This window comes from Podarcis gaigeae (assembly GCF_964106915.1).
Source record: "Podarcis gaigeae genome assembly, chromosome: 4".
Taxonomy (NCBI): Eukaryota; Metazoa; Chordata; class Lepidosauria; order Squamata; family Lacertidae; genus Podarcis; species Podarcis gaigeae.
This window is the reverse complement of record NC_139677.1, coordinates 49,476,373-49,495,459: the sequence shown is the minus strand read 5'-3', so window position 1 is coordinate 49,495,459 and position 19,087 is coordinate 49,476,373. Positions and strand designations below refer to the sequence as shown.

At 51.0% G+C, this 19,087-nt stretch overlaps 1 long non-coding RNA gene across 1 annotated transcript in view; it reads right to left on the bottom strand.

Moving 5' to 3' along the window:
• Positions 1 to 10,825: 10,825 nt before the first annotated feature.
• Positions 10,826 to 19,087, bottom strand: part of LOC310842546 — a 51,807-nt gene continuing 43,545 nt past the window's right edge. The window contains exon 3 of the long non-coding RNA XR_014563189.1: positions 10,826 to 14,104. This is a non-coding gene — a long non-coding RNA (uncharacterized lncRNA). The remainder of the gene's footprint in view (positions 14,105 to 19,087) is intronic.

The window sequence follows — 19,087 nt, the reverse complement described above, 5'->3', positions numbered from 1 at the left end:
CTCTGAGTGATTTCTTGAAGAAGCTTGTGAGCACCTTGTGAACTCCCATCTTCAGCATGTTTTCTAATATAACTTTGGTCCTCCTTAAGCCAGGAACATCATCAACCATGCTAAGATGCTGATGTGTGCACTTTCTCTCAAATCTCTGTCATAAAATGAAGAATGCCAAGGATACACACACACATGACCTTTGATCCTGAAGTGGTTTTGGTTAAATGCATTCTGCACAAGCTTAGAGGTGAGGTCTGCAGAGTCTGGCTGGTGGGAGCTGGTGTGAATGTGCGTTACTGTGAACCTTGGTGCTGAAAGCATTCCCAGGTTGAGCCCTGATTCAAAATTAAGTCTAATTTTCACTTAAATTATACAACAGCCATTATCCAAATAGGTTTGGGGGAAGAAATCGTGCTGTTAATTAGGAATATTGGCTCTCTGATTCTAATCATGTTACATGAAAGTAAGGATATGTTCACACAAGCCTGTTCATTGCTTGATGACAGTAAGGCAAAATGAGGATTTGCCTCTGTGGAATGAACCATCACCATTCAAATACTAGAGGCCACTTTCGTATCATGTGAGCCACTCAGGGGATAAAGCTACAGCGTGGCTTATATAAATATGGTAAGCTGAACAAAAAACCAAATCGCAATACCTTTCGCATGTAGGCTAGATTAACCATGGAGTGATGTACAAGTTGGTTTATTTGAACCAGACCCTAGTCTCTTAAAAATGAATACAATTTTTGTTTCCCAGGTGTGCCCCAATCCATAGAGAACTTAAACGTTCTTAGTTTTTGCCCCCCACCCAGTGGACATTCCATAGTCATCACTGGGGAGATGATCCTGGCTCTGAACGCGATGCACGTGGGATTAGCAGCCTGCCCGATCCACAGCCCAATTACTCGGACGAGCTGGGATTTAAGGCTTTCAGTTAGCTAGGTTACGTGACGCATCGCGTGAAGAGCAGTGCGAAGAGCGCGCTTCCGGGGAGAGGGACAGCGTGAGTTATGCTGCGATTTTATGCATTTAGTTCCTTCCACCTCTCTCTCTCTCTCTCTCTCTCTCTCTCTCTCTCTCTCTCTCTCTCTCTCTCCACCCACCCCAGCCCCAGTCAAATTGAAATATGCGAGGGGCTACCCACCACACTAATCTGCTCTTTAGCAAGAGGCAAAGTGGGCGTCGCCTCCTTTGCTCCGTCGCCACCTTTCCCTGAGCTCACTAGTAAGAAGTATTATCCCTGTCGAGGTCCCTTTTATCTCGCATCATAAAATATGTACAGCGATTACCCTAGACATCCTCTGCAAACGGTCCTGGAGTGGGGTTATCTTGGGTCGTGCGGTTTTGCAGGCAACAACAGAATCCGAAGGTAACTTAGGACTCCCTGGGAAACGGAAGAATGAGTGGGGGACGGGGACCAATTGTTAGTCTGCAGTTGACTCTCCCCTCCCTTATCAAAAGTAAATAAAATGGGGAGGGAAGGAGTCGCAGGAGCAGGGAGAGAAACGACAGGCTGTTTCTTAAGTACGGGAGGCATTAACAGGATTGAGAATAAAATAGAAGGATCTGTTTTCAATGTCCCGGACTGGAACAGTCTCTAAATCAAGAATATTGAATCGGAAAACGTGCAAGATAAGGAGCAAATGAGAAAGGGCACTGAGACAAAGCCTGAGCGCATTTTCGCAGACAGTTCTGTCGGAAGGGCAAGATAGGGCAGTGGCTGTGTGGGCGCGGGGTGGGAGTGGAGATTTAATGCAGCCAAGATCTCACCATCCTGCCTTCCTTTCTTCTTCACCCTCTTTTTCCCCACCTCAAGAGGGGAATGGGAGACGTGGCTGCGTGAAACAAGACTCGTAATAGGTCAAATAAAAAAACAACAGATGATAAAGAGTGCCTCTGAGGGTGTGTAGAGTTGTCACCCTCTAAATCTCTTGTCGCGGATTCCAGGAAGGGGCCAAACTCAGATGTGTGCACCCGAGGATCCTTCACCTCTCCGGCCCTGATCCCGCTGCCTTGCCTGCTCAGGGAGCCCCCCGCCCGGGGGGAGTCGGAAGAGCCAGCCCGCGCCCCCAGCGCAGGGAGGGAAGGGAACAGGCCGAGCTTTTGCAGAGGAAGGAAGCCGGAGAAGCTCGCCCTAGAGGCGGGCTGGCGGCTGAGACGGGTGGAAGGGAAAGAAGGAAGGAAGGGGTGTGAGGAGGTGTAACAGCAGGGGAGCCGAAGCGAGAGAGCCGTGTGGCCTTGCCTCGCTCTTATCTGGGTCAAGAGGGTGACAGCGCCAAGGAGCGCCCGATCGGCAGCGAGACAAGGCGAGCGAGCTCTGCGCTCCTCCTGCCACCGCAGCCAGAGGTACTACGGCGCCCCCGAGGAGGAGGAGGAGGAGGAGCCGGCAGTGGTGGAGGCGGCGGCGGCGGCGACGGCTTCGCGATGTGCCTCCTCCTCCTCCACAGCCGAGCCAAGTCCAGGTGCGCTGTGGTTTCGCTCCCGCTCCGGCAGCCCGCCTCCTCCCACCCCCGAGGCACACAAGCGCCAAGGTGGAGCAGCCGAGCCTGCCCTCGCCTCCCCTAAGCGGACCCCGATCTCCGCGGAGAAGGAAACGCCGGCTGCGGAGAGCAGCCCGGGCGAAGCCGGGCCCGGAGACGCACAGCGGGTGGCGCTTGGCCGGCTTCCCGGCCGCTTCCTTACTTCCCCACCCCCACCTCCTCCTCCTCCTTTTTTCCGCACCCCCACGTCCTCCAGCCTCGCGGCGCTGCTCTAGCAGACAACAGCCGCGACACTCCCGAGGTTTCAGAGCGCGCCGAAGGTGGCAGCCTCGATCCACCCGGCCTAGCTTCGCAGGGGGATTAGCCGGCGTTTGTAGAGCGCGTCGCGCAAAAGCACTTGAGGCGCTTGTTAGCGGGTGGAGGGAGCAGTCACCTCGGAGCAGGGAGCTCGAGGAGGCTTTTAGGGCTTGTGGATTTCACAAGTAGCGGCGGGGAAACTGTGGAGGAGACGCTTCGCCCCTTTAGTGCAACGCCAGTTTCGCCACCTTTTTATTTTTTAACCAGAAAGTGCCGCCGTGTCACTCCGGGCTTTAGCACTGGGGCAGCCCCAATCCTTGCAGGGATAAAGATGCTGCCGCCGTGTGCGCGTTTACCTGGGAGCAATCCCCATTCTACACAGCGGGACTGACTTCCGAATAAACCTATCTGGCGGCTGGGGGAGGGTGTCTTTCTGGAGCCAGCGCGAGCGCATCCTGGCTTCTTAGTCAATGTCCTCTTTATTCCTAACGAGGCGGGGCGGGGGAGGTTGGGGACTCTCCCTGGGGAGACCGCAGCAGAAGGCGGGACGGCCGGAGCGTTGGCTGCGGCCCCAGGAGCACATCGCAGCTCGGTATCTCAGCCAAGGCAGGCAGCCGATGAGCCCGGCTGCAACCACCCTGCCGGTGCTCGTCGTTGCTGCTGCAGCCTTCCGCTCCTCCTTCCTTACCTCCTCCCCCCCCCGCGCCACCCCTCCCCCCAATCTGTGCAGACGCCTCCGCTTCGAGCCCCCCTCGCATTGCAGGGGATGATGGATCGTGCCTGGCGGGGGTGATTTGGTGTTGATCGCACATTATCACTGGCAGGTTGGACTGGTTGCTGATGGACGGCTTCTACCAGCGGCGCCTGCCCGTGCACACCCAAGGAGGGAGGGAGGGAGGGAGGGAAGGAGCGGCTCGCTCGCTAATCTGCCCTTAGCTTTCTCCTTCCTGCCTGCCTGCCTTCCTTCCCTCCCCAGCCAGCCAGCCAGCGCGCGGAGGGCATAGCACTGAGCATCTGTCAGAACATCTCGACGGGTGACACTTGCCTTCCGCCCACCAGCAGCCCCCCGCGTTTTCGCCCCTGGCAGCTCCCGCGAAGGCGCCGCCGGAGGCTCGCGTCGCGATGCGCCCCACAAGGGGGGGGGGAGGCTTTAAAAGCGCCGTGGGGCGAAGAGAGAGGCTTTCATCGCGCTTAATCCGTCCGCTGCCCGCCGCGTGCTCCGCAGCTCCGAAAGGGAACACGCGGAATGTTGACTCAGCTCAAATCGGGGAGCGGGGAGGAGAAAGGGCTTCACACGTACATCACACGATCTTGGCCCCGGCCTGAAGCCCGCACCCTGCCCGGCTGTCTGACTCTCCCCCTGCAGCGCTGGGTTTCGTAATGCCGAAGCACGAATGCCTTGGCTAACCTTGGCTTCCCCCAGCCGCGGCCCGGGAACAGGCGCAGTTGAGTGCCTCACCCACGGAACAGGGCCCTAGCCACTGGAAAGGGAAGCCCGTGCCGCTTTCCCAAGGCCGCCCTTCCCCAAACCGGTTCGTCCGGGTCCCGTGTCTGGAAGGAAGCCTGTCTGTCAGGCCTGCTGGCATCGCTGGAATGGGGCAACGTGCTCGTCGAGCGTCAGCCCACAAACCGCAACCACCTCACGGGCAGCCCCACTGAACAATGGGACCGGCTTGGAAATAGAATACTCCCCCCCGCACGAAAAAAGGTTGTGGATGATTGAAGCTTGGCGCTCAAGGGCTTAGCGCGTTTAAATGACACATTTCTAATTACAAGGGCGTAGCAAAAGAGCAAAAATTAGAAATCCTCTGGCACATAAGCAAACAAACAAAGGGAGGGAATGTTTACTGCGACCTGAGCTTTTACGGACAAGGTCCCCCCCCCCCAGTGCCTTCTCCATGTCCCTCACGAGGACGCCCAGTTTCCTAGCAGGCGGCAGCGCCTTGTGCTTCGGGCGGACCTCAAACACCCCGCTCAGGCAGCCTACGAAAGTCGCTTAGTTAAGTGGAGGCAGAGAAAGAGGGGTTCTTGTGCCAGTGGCCGGTGGCCTTAGGCAACCCCCTCCCCATCGTCCCCAGTACTTTCTGTGCAGTTTGGGGGTGATCACAACAGTGACCCGTCATGCAGGGTTGTTGTAAGGTCATGTGAATGGTGGAGGACCTGCGGCCCTCCAGACCTTGATGGGACTCCGGCTCACATCAGTCCCAAACAATGGTCAGGAATCCTGGAAGTTGTAGCTCAGTAGCACCCGAAGGGTGGCGGGTTCCTTGTCCCTGAGGCATGAGAATCGCTCTGAACCACCTAAGGCGCGTGGTATGCGCTAAGTGTGAGCATTTCGGCCACCAGCAGGACTCGCTTCTCCAACTTCGCGCGGGACTCAGAAAGGCGCAATCCGGGGCACTTTGAGTCTGTTTCTGGTCTCGACCTGGTCCTATTGGAACACAGTCCTAACAAAACCTGCGGCGCTGAACTTGCAAGTACACGTTCCCTGGACTTCGACTGTGTGTGTGTGACAGAGAGAGTGTGTGAGAGAGATCGACCCTACTGCGCAAGCGCCATTCATTTCCATGGGAGTTCGCCCTGCACAGCCCCCTGAAATGAATGGCGGTGGCAAGAGTCGTGCCTGGTGGATCGTTCCCTAAGCCATTGAGCAAGGTTAGTGGCCGCTGGAGACGCAGGGAGGGAGGGAGGCTGTCAGAAGCAGCGGGAGCCCACCCGGGCAGATTAACCCTTGGGCTGCTGAGTACCACCAGCCCATTCACCCGCTGCCTTTCTTCGGCTGCTTTCGAGAGAAGTCAGGCTAGGCGGCGAGGCTGGTGTTGCGGGCTGATGCAAAGGAAGGGGCTTGAGGAGCTGGGGAGGGGGAAAGAGATCTCTTAGAGATCTCTGCTGGCTCCAGAGAGGGATGGCTGGTCGGGCAGGCGGCCTCCCCAGCTTTCTGGGGTTAACTCCTCCCCGCAGGTTCAGCTCGCCGAGGATTGTTTTCTGTTTGGAAATCGGAGAAGCGGGGAGGCTATTGACAGGGAAGCGAGCGCTCGCTTTCCCTCTGGAGAGCTCAACAGCTGCTCTCGGGCGGGCAGCGCCTTGAAATCTATTTAAAGAGAGGGAAAGGGGAGGAGAACAAAGCGGGGATGGATGGAGGGAAGGCGGGAGGGAGGGAGGGCGAGGAGGGAAGGAAGGAGGGAGGGAGGGAGGGAGGGGAGGAGGACAAGCCGAAGCCTCTGAGGGGGAGAGCGAGTGAGCGAGTGAGCGAGGAGACAACGGCGGAGCAGCCGCTTTGCAGCCGGCCTCAAGATCTCACATCTGTACACTCTCCGATCGATGGCAAGGAGGGATAATATTTGTCAGCTGCAGACCTCCCCCACCTTTTCCATCTAACCCAATAAGGAAGGGAGCCGGAGGAGGCCGTCTGTCTGAGAGGCATTTCCTCTCGGTTCCAAAAACAAAACAAGAATTAGCCCGTGATAAAAGAGGAGAAAGGAACCCCGCAAGCGAGTAAAATCCGAGCACTGGGCTGTAAAATAGTCACCTCCTGCCTGGTCCATGGTGTAGCTAAATGCAAAACCTTGGATTTAATCAGTATTGTCTGCCTTTTTTTAGAGTGCTCCGATCGTCAATACTAGTAAATCCTATTGAGTTCAATGGAGAAGAACGTCCAAGCAAGGGGGCCTAAAGATCGTAGTAAGAATTGGGCTTTTACACAGCATATCCTTGACTTGGATCTCTTTCTGTGGGACTTGCTTCCAAGTAAGAGTGCTCAGGATAGAGTCTGAACATATCCCAATCCTAAACACAGTATTTGGGAGTTAGTTTTGTGAGAAACAGGGAGCTTCTCCAAATATACGTTTAAGTGTGAAAGGCAAATCAGAACATGTCTGTTATTTCGACCTAAGTGATTTGTGGATCGCAAATCATAGTATGCACAATACTATATAAATTGATTAACGGTCTAATAGACCCCCTGCAAAAAAACAACAACGAAAACCCTTCAAACCCTTTTGGAGAGGAGCCTTAATCTGGGGCTGTCAAATGAGACGTGTAGTCTGATCTTGACTAGGACTGCAACCTTACCCTGGAGGCCCAGGGCTTTCCCATTTATTCATTTTTTCCAAGAGGGCACTAAATGCCGATTTAATGTTCTTACCAATGTGCCAATGTGGGCTCTTTTGCAGAGGGTTTCTAACTGTGGGTTTGTCCTGAGTGTGGAGGCTTCACGGTGGTTTCAATAGGGCAAAGAAAAGCAGTGCCCTCCTAATTTGGGACACACACACACACACACACACACACACACACACACACTGCCCTACCCGCCTCGCTTGATGTCCTTGGACCGAAGCCGAACCGGCTGGATGCTGCGCCCAGAGACACAAACGAAGCGAGGAAATGCGTCTGATTCCAACGGGAATCTAAGTGTGATTCCCTACTCTACATACGACGGGGCACCAGTAAAATTCGCTCCAGTTACCCAGGGACCTCGGCTTCACTGGGCTGTGTGGGTCGGAGCTGTCTTCCTCCCCACCCCCACCCCACCCTTGGCCTCCCAGCGAACGGTTCGCGCACACATGGTCCGCATTTTGCACAGAGGGAGCAGCGTGTTTCCTTTCGCTGCGCCACGATCTGCCGGAGGAAGGGAAGGAAGGAGGCTGCAGATCAGAAGAGGCCGAGGCCGAACTGCAGCCTCGGGGGCGTCGCGCACATGCAGAGCACCTCGACCGCGAGCAGAGGCCGGGGTCTCCCCTCCTCGAGCGCGGCCTTCCCCGGAGACGAGCCGCGCCAAGGGGCCTTGACGTGGCTGCCCCCAGAGCTAATCGGCGCTGGATCCTGCCTTCAAGCGGCCCTTTGTGCGTCGGCCCCTCCGAGGGAGAGGGTGGGAGGAGGCCGGAGGCTCTTAGTGCTTCCTCGCCGCCTGCGCTGGGGGAGGGGAAAGCTCGCCCCGGGTCTTGTTTGCGAAAAGAGAAATTTCCTGGCGGGATGGAGGGGGGCGGCGGAGATCTCCAGGGGCTGTGAATGCCTCCCCCAAATCCCGCAGGACCCGGACCCGGAGCAAAGGCTGACATGCTGTCTCCCACAACCTCCAAATAAAAGTCTAACTTATTTGGAATTTACTTTGACATAAAAGAGCCCATGCCTGAAGCACCACGATTTGGAAGTCAGCCCTACTGAAATGAACCCGACTCTTATTTTCAAGTCATCGCGCAGAGAAACTCAGTTTCAGGACAGAATATGGAATTAAGGTGCTGCTGTACACACAGGTTTCATGACAGTGTCGATATATGGTCGTTGGTCCCGCCTGTATCTTTCCCCATTTAATCCGGATTTACCCTGTCCAAGAAAAAAACCTAGTGAGGTCACATCCAGCACATGGCTTTCCCCAAAGAGCCCTGGAAACTGTGATTTATCTCTCACGCCATTATACTTCCCAGCACCCTTAAACTACAATTCCCAGGAGTCTTTGTGGGAAAACCAGGGTGCTTTAAATATCCTTTGAATGTATGAGGTGGATGAGACTGGAGTTAAAATAGCAGAAGTGGCTGGTGTGGGTGGCGGCGGCGCCATGCTTATACACCAAGAGGGTGTAGGGCAAGGCAGAAGCAAGGCTGTGGCTGCACAAGAGAAACTGGCAGGGCCAACCTGGTGTGCTCACATAACCACGGCCTCAGTATTGCTCAGCTCTGCTCCATCCCTGTAGGCAGCAGCAACACCCATTGAGGAGGATGGCAGGGCATTGCCACACCACACTGACCATTCCTGTGGGAATATAGGAAGCTACCAGACCATTGTTCTATATACTGTCTACACTGGCTGGCAGTGGCTCTCTAGGGCTTCAGTCAGGAGACATTCCTAGCCCTGCCTGGAAATGCCAAGGATTGAACCTAGGACCTTCGATTTGCAAAGCAGATGTTCCACCACTCTGCTGCCCCCCCTTCCCCTCTTGTTAAGGACCTATTTGCTACATCTGAATGGCCTGTTCACAACATGAAGCCCTCATCTGAAATCACCTTTCCCTCCATAGGGCCCCTGGAGCAAGATGACATTGCTTCACATCAGAAACACTTTTTTAAAAAAATGAATTTCTGAGGAAATGAGTGTAGGGATCTAAGCCCACAACAGAGAGTATAAAAGAGAAAAAACTTTGATGCAGATCCACGAACAAATTGCATAGAACACTTAGTCTGAAAACTAATGAAGGTAGCAAATCTAAGGCCTATGGAAGTTAAGGAGACCGGAGGTCTAGTAGTTCACAAAGTAGCAGGTGAGGTTAGGTGATTACACTCTTCCTACAGTCTGTATTAATGCAGCGAGGGAATCTCCTCACTAAATGGTCGTCAGTATCAAAAACTCCTGGACACAGAAAAGTAGACATTAGAGAAATGAGTTGTAGCCTAACTTCCATCATAAACTAGTTTCATTTCTACAGATTTGGGGTGGGGGAGAGTCATTCAGCCATGAGATCTTTCAAATGCAGGCTGAAGTGCTACAGACCAGGAACTTCATATGCTCTTTGTAGGAATTCTTCCTTACAATAGCAATGCTGTTGCCATATTTTGAAGAGGAAAAAAGAGGGCACATTTGCCAACTTCTACCATTAATTATAGATCGCTATGATGGCTCTCATTCTGCATACCCATGAAAAAGAGTATGTGTCCTGGAAAAAGAGGACATATGACAACCCTGTAAGGTTCAGAAGGTAAGACTGTGACTGGAAGCATGTGTGCTGCTCCATCCCCAAACTGCTAATTCAGTCTCCACTCAGAACCTAGTCACAGTTCCTTTAGAGAAGGGGTCAGCAAACTTTTTCAGCAGGGGGCCAGTCCACTGTCCCTCAGACCTTGGGGGGACTATATTTTTGGGGGGGAAATGAATGAATTCCAAATGCCCCTCAAATAACCCAGAGATGCATTTTAAATAAAAGCACACATTCTACTCATGTAAAAACACCAGGCAGGCCCCACAAATAACCCAGAGATGCATTTTCAATAAAAGGACACATTCTACTCATGTAAAACATGCTGATTCCCGGGCTGTCCACGGGCCGGATTGAGAAGGTGATTGGGCCAGATCTGGCACATGGGCCTTAGTTTGCCTACCCATGCTTTAGAGCAGTGGTTTTCAACCAGTGTGCTATGGCAATCTGGGGTGCCTTGAATGATGGCCAGGCATGCTGCGGGCAACACGGGCCTCTGTCTCGCTTTCCTCCCTCCCTCCTCTGATGCCCTCTTGCATCTCTTGCATAGCTGCTTGTTGCAGCAGCCCTGGCTGCAAATTGTGCAGGCCAGTTGTGCCTCTGGGGCTGGCCAGGGGGTGCTGGTTGCCAGGAGTTGTTGCAGCCTCAGAGTAAGCAAGCAAGTGGGTGAGGGAGCCCAGCCAGCCAGTCCACCAGCCCTTGTTGTTGAGAATGGACTGACAAGTCCCAGGCCCCTTTGGGGCAGTGTGAGGCACCTCTCTTTGGGCAGGGGGGGCAGGTCAGAGACCAGAAGACTCCCAAGGAGAGGGGAGAGGAGGCTGAGGGAACGAACACTGCACAAGAGAGGGTGTTTGAAAAAGGGTGAGAAGCTGCCAGCTCTGCAGGCAAGGGGTGACATAACTGGGCTCCTGAGCCCCACAGGGGTGCCACAGAAAGAACATATGGTAGTTGGTTAAGGGAGCCATGGACTCAAAAAGGTTGAAAACCTCTACTTTAGAGGATCTCTTAAGTGATGTCCATGAAAATAGCAGCATTTGCTTGAAACCACAGCTGGGTTGAAACACTCCAGGCAGGCTTAACTGGATAGGGCTTAAAACCAGGCATGGCCAAACTTGGCCCTCCAGCTGTTTTGGTACTACAATTCCCACCATCCCTGACTACTGGTCCTGTTAGTTAAGAATGATGGGAGTTGTAGTCCCAAAACAGCTGGAGGGCCAAGCTTGGCTTAAAACAAAAGCAAAACTCAGAAGGAAATTCCAAATAAACACAGTCAGTGTTGCAACCTGAGCAAGAGAGGAAGAGGAAGAAATCAAGTGATTTGGTGAGAAAAGGTTAAATACTGCAAGCAAGTAGAGAGTTAAAGTTTGGAATGTCAGTTGGCTCAATAATTTTATATGCCTTTTCATCAAGTAATTAATTAAAAGGTAATATATTTTCATAATATGAAAATCTCAGGATAAGTACCTCTTTTGAGATACTGAAATAGATACATAAATAAGTTATGGTGATGAAGAGGATAATAATAAAAAGCATTCAGATACTACAAGTGCAAGTGCTTGACGTGTTTGACTTCATACGACGTTAGAAAGTCCCTGATACAGAGCTGGAAGGGCAGGAAGACGGTACACAAGTGGTCTTCCTCCTTCTTTCCCCGCTGTGTGTAGATCATATATTCTGAGCACAGGATATCCTGGGTCCACAGCCTCCTGTGTGCCTTTATTTGTTCTGGGAGCCGGTGCTGCTAGATGACAGTCCCAGCTTCATTTATGCTGCGTCTCCTTAACTAAAGCTTTCAGGGTCTCTTTGCCTGCATTCTCTCAACCCCTCCTCGCATTCCCGACTGGCCTTTTGCTGCGGGCAGGAAGCCTGTTATTTTGTGACCGCTGATTAGGCGGAGAGCAGCCCCGCCCCCACGCCATCCCCGTCCCCCTCTCTGCTCCTAGAGCTACGCTTCGAAGAAGAAGCCCCCTTGCACCAGCCGTTTCTCCCCTCTTGGCTCTTTAAAATAGAGAGGTTGTTGTATTCTCCCACACAGAAGCGTCACGAACAATGCTTACATTCAGCCCATACAGCTCCCTTCTGTGGGACCCTGGCAAGAGAAGAGCCATTCTTTAGAGTGCGCGACAAAGAAACTGCAGCCCAACGGGGCTAAGGGAAGGCTTTGCAGAATCAGAGGCCGAGTTCTTCAAGCCACTGTCTCGGAAATAGGCCTCGCTGTGCAGACAATGGGCTCTGCCGGGGGAAAGAGGGCTCTTGAAATCACTTAAACCGGCCTGTCTGATGGGAATGTGTCTAACAGAGCGAGCGACGCTGACGACCACCGTTACAGCCCTATATGAAGCACATCCCTTTGGAGTGGCTGGGGTGATTGAGCCCTTGAAGCTCCGTGGGCCTTATTCCCAAGGAAGGTCTGGAGTGGCCAGACCTTCAAAATCTGCTTGTCGCCCATGTCATTGTGCAGTTAGTAAATAAGACTGGGGAGAAGTGGCCCCAAGTCACTTGTAGATCGTTAACATCACTTGGTTTAGTGGTTTGTTGATGGCAACGTCAGCCACTTGGGGCTTACCACGGATCACTCAGGCAGGGAGAAAGGAAGAGCAGAAGCGGGTTGAGATGGAGGGATTTTTCACAGCTGTTAAAGGCACATACACAGCCCACTTACTTCGGACTAGTTGAATCTGTTGCTAGAACACCATTCAGGTTAACAGAACTGCGAATTTGGACAGATTCATGGAGGAGAAGGCTATCCATAGCTACTAGCTAACATGGCTGTGCTCCAGCCTCCCTGTCAGGCAGTAATGCTTCTGAATACCAGTTGCTGGAAACCACAGGAAGAGAGAGTGCTTTTGTGTTCCTGTCCTGTTCCCACAGGCACTAGGAGAACAGGATGCTGAGCTAGATGGGCCATTGGCCTGATCCTGCAGGCTCTCATTATGTTCTTAAATACTGAACACACTCGGTATATGACTGGGTCCTCAACAAATAGCCACCTTCTTTCAGCAGACTTTATTAACTTTTTACTGAATGCTAACTCGCCATTTAAAACTCAAACGGATATAAATGCGAAAAGAAACAGTTGCGCATCAGTCACATGAGGCGGAGCGTGTGCTTGTTGGTAGTGGGACTGTACGTTCCAAAATCATCAGGAAATTTCTATTTGGGCCAATCTTTTCTAGGTATTTCAGGAAACTTTCCACTGAGCTTTAGGTCTCCTGCACCAAATCAGTTTGCAACCAGCTTTTTTCATTTGGCTAGCTGGTCTGCTGTCCAGTATGGGCTGGGTGGGAGAAGAGAGTCTTGCATTTCCTAAGCAGCTGGTTTAGTTAGTAGTTTAAGCATCTTCATCTCAAAAGCAAGGAGCCCATCCATGGTCTCAAGTTGGGGAGGTCACTTGGGCCATCTCACTGCCCCATGTTCTTCGACCAAGGGCTCAGGGCCAAGGAATTGAGAGTCCCAGGGCAGGTCAAAGGTCTGGGCCTTTGGCTCTCTCCATTGAGGCAAAGGTCTGAAGACTTAACTCTTGTGCCACTGAATTGCAGCAGCAGAGCATTCCCTGGGGATGGCTTAAGAAATAAATAAATGGAAATGTCTGCAGGCTAGCAATGAAGCCAAGTTGTCTCTCCTCCACTCCTTGCCGGTATACTTTCATTTTTTTAAGGCTCTTCACTGGCTTGTGGACTTCTGGCCAAATTTACAAGCCAACTGACTCTTTCAGCACTGCCTGGCCCCTCCAACAAATGTACTTCAGATGTCACTATAAGGGTGTTGTGTTTATAGTTACAGCTAAGCAGCCTGGGACTACCAACCTTGGTTTCCTGCTCCCCGTCATCAATGATGTATATAGGCAAACCACTGGAGGTGGATTACTTACTCCTTATCTCCTTTTAACAACCAGAGGGGTTAAAACAGTCATTTCCTTCCCCCACCCTCCGCCCCACGGAAAGCCTACGAATAAAGTGGAGATTCTCATCTGGGTTTACTGACTACGATTGAGCAACGGCGGGGGAAGGTTGAACGGGAGGGAGGAAGCGCTGCTGTAGGTTAGCGCGAAGCATGTAGCTTAATGGGTTTAAAACATCACTTCAATACTAAGTATTCACCTAAGGGTGGGTGTGCATGCGTGTGCAGGGCAGTGCAGGATCCACTCTCTGGCCGTCCTGTTTCAGCAAAACAGGGTGTTTAAAAGGTAGCTAATCCGCATGAAGTGGCCTTGAGCATGCGCCCCAAATTGCACGGGCGAGCAGAGCGCACGAAAGATTTCCAGCCAAAGAGGCAGCAGCTGTTAAATTTGTTAGGAGAAAAAGCCTTTCGCCGGGCAGAGGTTGTTCTGTTTTGCTCTCCGCCTAAACAGAACCATGCACCGTTAAAGAAGCAATGCCTTCCTCCCCAGCGAGCGAGTGAGCTTTGCATCCCTCCCGCCCCTCCCCCCTTCTTAACCGGCTGGATTTGACCTTGGCGGCCTTGGTTGAGGCTGTTGTTTAGCTGAGGCTGCCGCTCAGGGAATATTTCACAGGGTGAGTCTCTCTCCTCCGCCGCCGCTCCTTTCAGCAACTGGTTTGCTCTTTGTATTGCTTTTACCTTTCGCAAGGAAGAACACCTCCCAGGATCTCCTTTCATCCTTGTTGCTGACATACGCTTCCTCTTCTTATCTGAAAGACCACCAAACCGAATCAACCCTATTTTAGGGGAACCGAAGAGGAAGATTTTGTTTGTTTGTGGACTTGGCTCCGTTTATTTCCCTCCTCCTCCTGATCCCAGGGCCACCTTTTCTCGCAAGGAAACCCCACCGGCCATACGGAAATCGTGCTTTGCATTGGTTTAGACATGCAAGCGTGCTCCACCGAGCCGGGTCGTCGATCGGGCTGCAAGACGGAAGGCGACAGCGCTGTGTGGCAGGAAATCATTTGATAGGCCAGGGCAGGGGAAACAGCAACAGCTACGAACCAGTTAAAAAACACAACCACGGGAAAAGCCCCGAACAAAACACAGCCTCGCGTTCTAAATCCAAGAGGCATTAGAAAGAGACCTTTATGAAACAATAGATGGGGGGGGGGGAGGTGTGGTGTGTGTGTGTGTGTGTGTGTGTCCATGACGTGAGCCCTCTCTGCAATAACAGCAGATCGATCCCTGCTTTTTCACAAATGCACCCACGGACAGCATGTTCGATGGTTTTTATATACACAGGCGTCCGTAAAGCCGAGAATGTAAATAGTTGCCTACACGCTGAAATTTTAATGCAAAAGCAGAGCGCCGTATGTTTGGCAGCCTTTGGCTGCCGAGCCAAGAAAACAGACCGCAAAACTCGGGAGCGCGAGCGGATTTGCAGCAAAAGTTGACTCGCTACCAATCGCGATGCAAATCGGGGCTTTCGAGCAAGCAGAGGGGAGGATTTATTTATTTACATGTCCATACAGGCGCACGCATCCGTGCGCGCTGGGGCGCCCGACTGCACCGGGAAGACCACGGGGAATGGGTGGATTTACTGCAGCCCAGTGATCTAAGGTGAATGGCTGCGCGCGGAAAGGGGAAAGAGGCTCCCGGGGCTGCGGCCCCAGCCTCGCGGGTGGCAGCTGCCGAGCTGCTGCAGAATTCTTCTTTTGCTCGCCTTGCCTGCTTCCTCCGCGTCGCGCCTGCGCGCTGAGCTCCCGAGGAACGCCTGCTCAGGAAGCGTGCCCGGAGCCTTACCCGCCGCTGGAGCGGCCTCTCCGGCCTCTTGCTCCAGCAAGGCATAATGCCACATTAATATGAAACGGCTTGCTACACAGAAAGGCGTCGCTAATTAGGAAATTGATGGGAAGGGGGGCAGGGCGACAGGCTTTGTGAGCTGCCTGTCGGAAAAGCAGAACAGACCGGTCCCTTGTCCCGACGCTTCCCCAGCCCTGGAAACTTCTCCAGGCATCTTGGAGTAGCGGCTATCCGGACGTGCGAGAGAGAGACCAGTGGGCCAATGTGGGTAGCCGCGCTCTGCAGTTTGCCAGCCACACCCTCGATGAATAGAAGGATTTGAAGCTCTGTAGGGAATGTTTCGCTTCCCTACTTCCAAGGCCTACTTCTCTCTCTCTAGTGGTAAACCAGGAGTGGGAAACCTGTGGTCTTCTCAGAAGTTGCTGGACTACAACTCCTATTGACTACTGACCATGCTGGCTGGGGTGGATGGGTGTTAGAGTCCTTTCCATTAACATCTGGAGGGCCACAGGCCTGGGCCCTGCAGAATCCTGGTAGGGCTTAAGAGATTGAATGCTCCCGGCATTTTAGGGTGAGCGGAGAGTTCCCAGCTCCTGCATGTAAAGGAAAATGGCTAGGTGAGAACCCTGATCTCTGACTCCATTTTTCTATGTGGAGTGGACTCTGCAAGGAAGTATCAATGGTGGCCTGGTGCCCATCAGTAGGGTGGAAGGCAAGGAGGCCATCAGTAGGTGGAGCCAGAGCCAATAACTCCCAAAAGCAAAGATGGATGCATGGATGGGGCCGACTATTTCTTGGCTTGCCCCCACCCTCTTTCTGAGATCTACAAGGGTAAAACTGAGACTAAGGAGGAGGAAGCTGACAGCCAGAGTCATCCCCTGGGCTAGTTATACACCAGAAGGCTGGCAGGTAGGAACTGGCTGAGAGCAGACTGAGGTTGGTGGGCACTGCCCTCTTCATAACTGGCCAAGCCAGCCTCCACTTGGTAATCTTGTTGCATGATATCTGCTTTGAGCAGGGGTTGGGTCAGATGACCTCCTGTTATTTAATGTGGGCCCCCACCAGACCTCAAGAGATGCAGCTCCGACACAGGTTCAGCACCTCAATGAGAACTGGGCCTAAGCCATTCCTCTTTAATAGGGTTCTGAGACCCTCTGCTCACTTTGATGGAATGTAGACACCTCCTTTGCTGAGTTTGCATGTCATTTCTTAGACCTCTTCAGATTCTTTGAAGCCCTCATTTTCTTGCCTACAATTGACTCCTCCGTACAACCTCTACTTGAAAAACAAATATAGAAAAAGCACTGGCATTTGAGAGATGAATTACTATGCATTCCTCAAACTGTTGGACCAACTGTGCTCACACTTTTGCTGACTTAATTGCACTGATTTCTGCAACTGTGGACTGGCCTAAGCAAAAATATATCACATTTATATGTTTGTAGATCTGTCTAAAATGAACGTCTACATTATGAATACATTTTGTTTTAATTATCAAAAGCTCCATGTCAATGAGAATGCATTTAGACAGGCAGTTCACTAACTACTTAGGATGCTTGTGGGTTAGAAGGAAACTTTGAAACACTTCAGAACTAAACTTAAGGCAGCAATATGACCTTTCATAGATCCTTTACTCTGTCTTCATCATTATGAAACAATGGTGTTACCAGTGAGCATCTAAGAACTCCAGTTATGTATACTGGCAGCTGCCAGAATGCCTTTGGCTAAACTCTTGAGAAGGAAAGAACAAGAACAACAAAAGCAACTGGCTTAAAAATGTTTAGAAAATGATGACCTATCAAAAAAATCTTCAATACAATATCCATCTGTATTAAATGTCCAGTTGTCAGTGGTTCACAGTGTGTCTAGTGAGATCACCATTCCACGTAGTATATTTAAATTTCTTTTCTGTAAAAGTTACATTTTTATTGATGTATGCAGAAAATCAATAAATGTTATTTTAAAAAATAAATATGATCCTGCATCTGTTATAATCTGAAAAAGGTACTCTGCAGCTTTCTGCTTTATTGGCATTAGTGTTTTCCGTTTGCCAAGTTGTTGTTTTATTCTTGCTGAACATTTGTTTGTGAAACTCAATAGATTCCTACCACATACAAGCCAAGTCCCTAAATGAGTACCAATGAACTTTTGTGGCTGGGCAGACATTTCCATAACTGTAACAACCAGAAGGGGAAATTGTAATCTAATTTGAAACTAATTTGTACTAAATCTAGCATGGGATATGGGCCTCTACTAATGCTGATCTGGTGCCACTGAACTTCAGGGATGCTGGTCTGCTGATGTGTAAATAAGGGCTTGCATCCCATACATCAGGGGTGGAAAGCCCTTTTCTGTTGAAGACCACATTGGCTTGGGGCAATCTGTTGAAGGCCACTTGCTTGAGGTGGGTGAGGCTGCAGCCAGTGATGGGCAGGGCCAAAGTCAGAACCAAAGTGGAAGAGGCACCCCCTTCTCACCTTTTCTACCACCCACCTCTCTCTGTGCTGCCCTCTCTCTTCCTTCCCTTTCCCCTTCCTTGGCACCCTCATGAAATTAGTTGGCACTTGGGGGCTGCAGGCTGTCCTCTTCTGCCATGGGTGAAAGTGCTACATGTAGGGGGTCCAACTGAAATGGGTAAAATCCATAAACCAGTGTTGTTGAAATTATCAGAGCACAAGGGTTTAACAATGCACTTAATTTGCATGATTTCAAAGGTCTTAAAAACAAGCTGAACTTTCTCTGAACTGTGGCTCTTTCAGTGGAAGTAAGTTCCATTCATCTATTTCTAAATGAATGTGTTTATGATGGGACACCAGATTGTAAAAGAACTACTTACTTCAAAGCAGTTCTGTAGGTTTAAAAATTTAAGAGTAGTCTTGATTATGGATTGCAGACACAGCTATGCTTCCCCTGCTGCATATAGTGTTCTATTACAGATGTCCAGAGATGAGACAGATGCCCAGAAGGATATACATGGACACGACAAAGATGGGAGAGAAGACAGGTTTTGAATACATGAGTAGTAGAATATTGTCATTTGAATAACAAAAGGAAGTACAGAAAATATGAGACTCTGGTAGCTCAAGAAGGCCTTGTGCAATTGAGTACCAAAGGGGGATATGGCTTCAAATAGTTATGCAGGGTATCAAATGAGATGAAGAGCCAAATTCTTTACCCATAGTATTACCTGAATTTTAAGCCATACCTGCCAGCCAACCATAATTACTGCTAGATGTTCCTGTTAGCATCACTGAGAAAAAACAGTAGGCATTATATAGTGCCTCCCCCCCCCCGAGTGGTATTAATAGTACTTGGTGAGGATGCAGTTTAGATCAGGAAAACAGTGTAGGGGGGCCAAAGAACCTTCATGCAGTGCTGCTGCTCTGGTCAAAACAGAAGCCCCTGTCAGTTAGGTTGTGATTCACTATCAGTTGAAATCTAAGGCCCAAAACTGAAGGGATCTAAAACATCCAATAATCAAGCCAGATTAAGATTGGTTGGCGCCAATTTTTTTTTGGGGGGGTGCACAAGAAAACATGACTGTTTATAGAATAGAGATGCATAAGTCTGGTTAAAGGAACCAACATCTGGTGTCTACTAACGTTCATTTTTCAGCCATTTTATTCATCCTTCTATATCACAGCAATGGCCATGTGAGGTAGGTTAGGCTACCCAAGGCAGGAAGTGTGCAAAAACAGTGATACTGTGTTAAGTGAACATGGTTAGAGTACTTTATTTTTGTATTTTCTCCTAGTGGTGGTGGCAGCAGCTTGGGAAAGGGCATTCTCTGTGGCAGCCCCTAAATTGTGGAATTCTCTTTTCAGCTTCATCATGCAGCTTTCAGCAAATGCTGAAGATGCAGGTTTGTTTTTTTACCATGGCTTCTGACATTTCATATGTATGTTTTCCAGACCCACCTTCTTTTTGTAAGTTGCTTTAAAGAACCA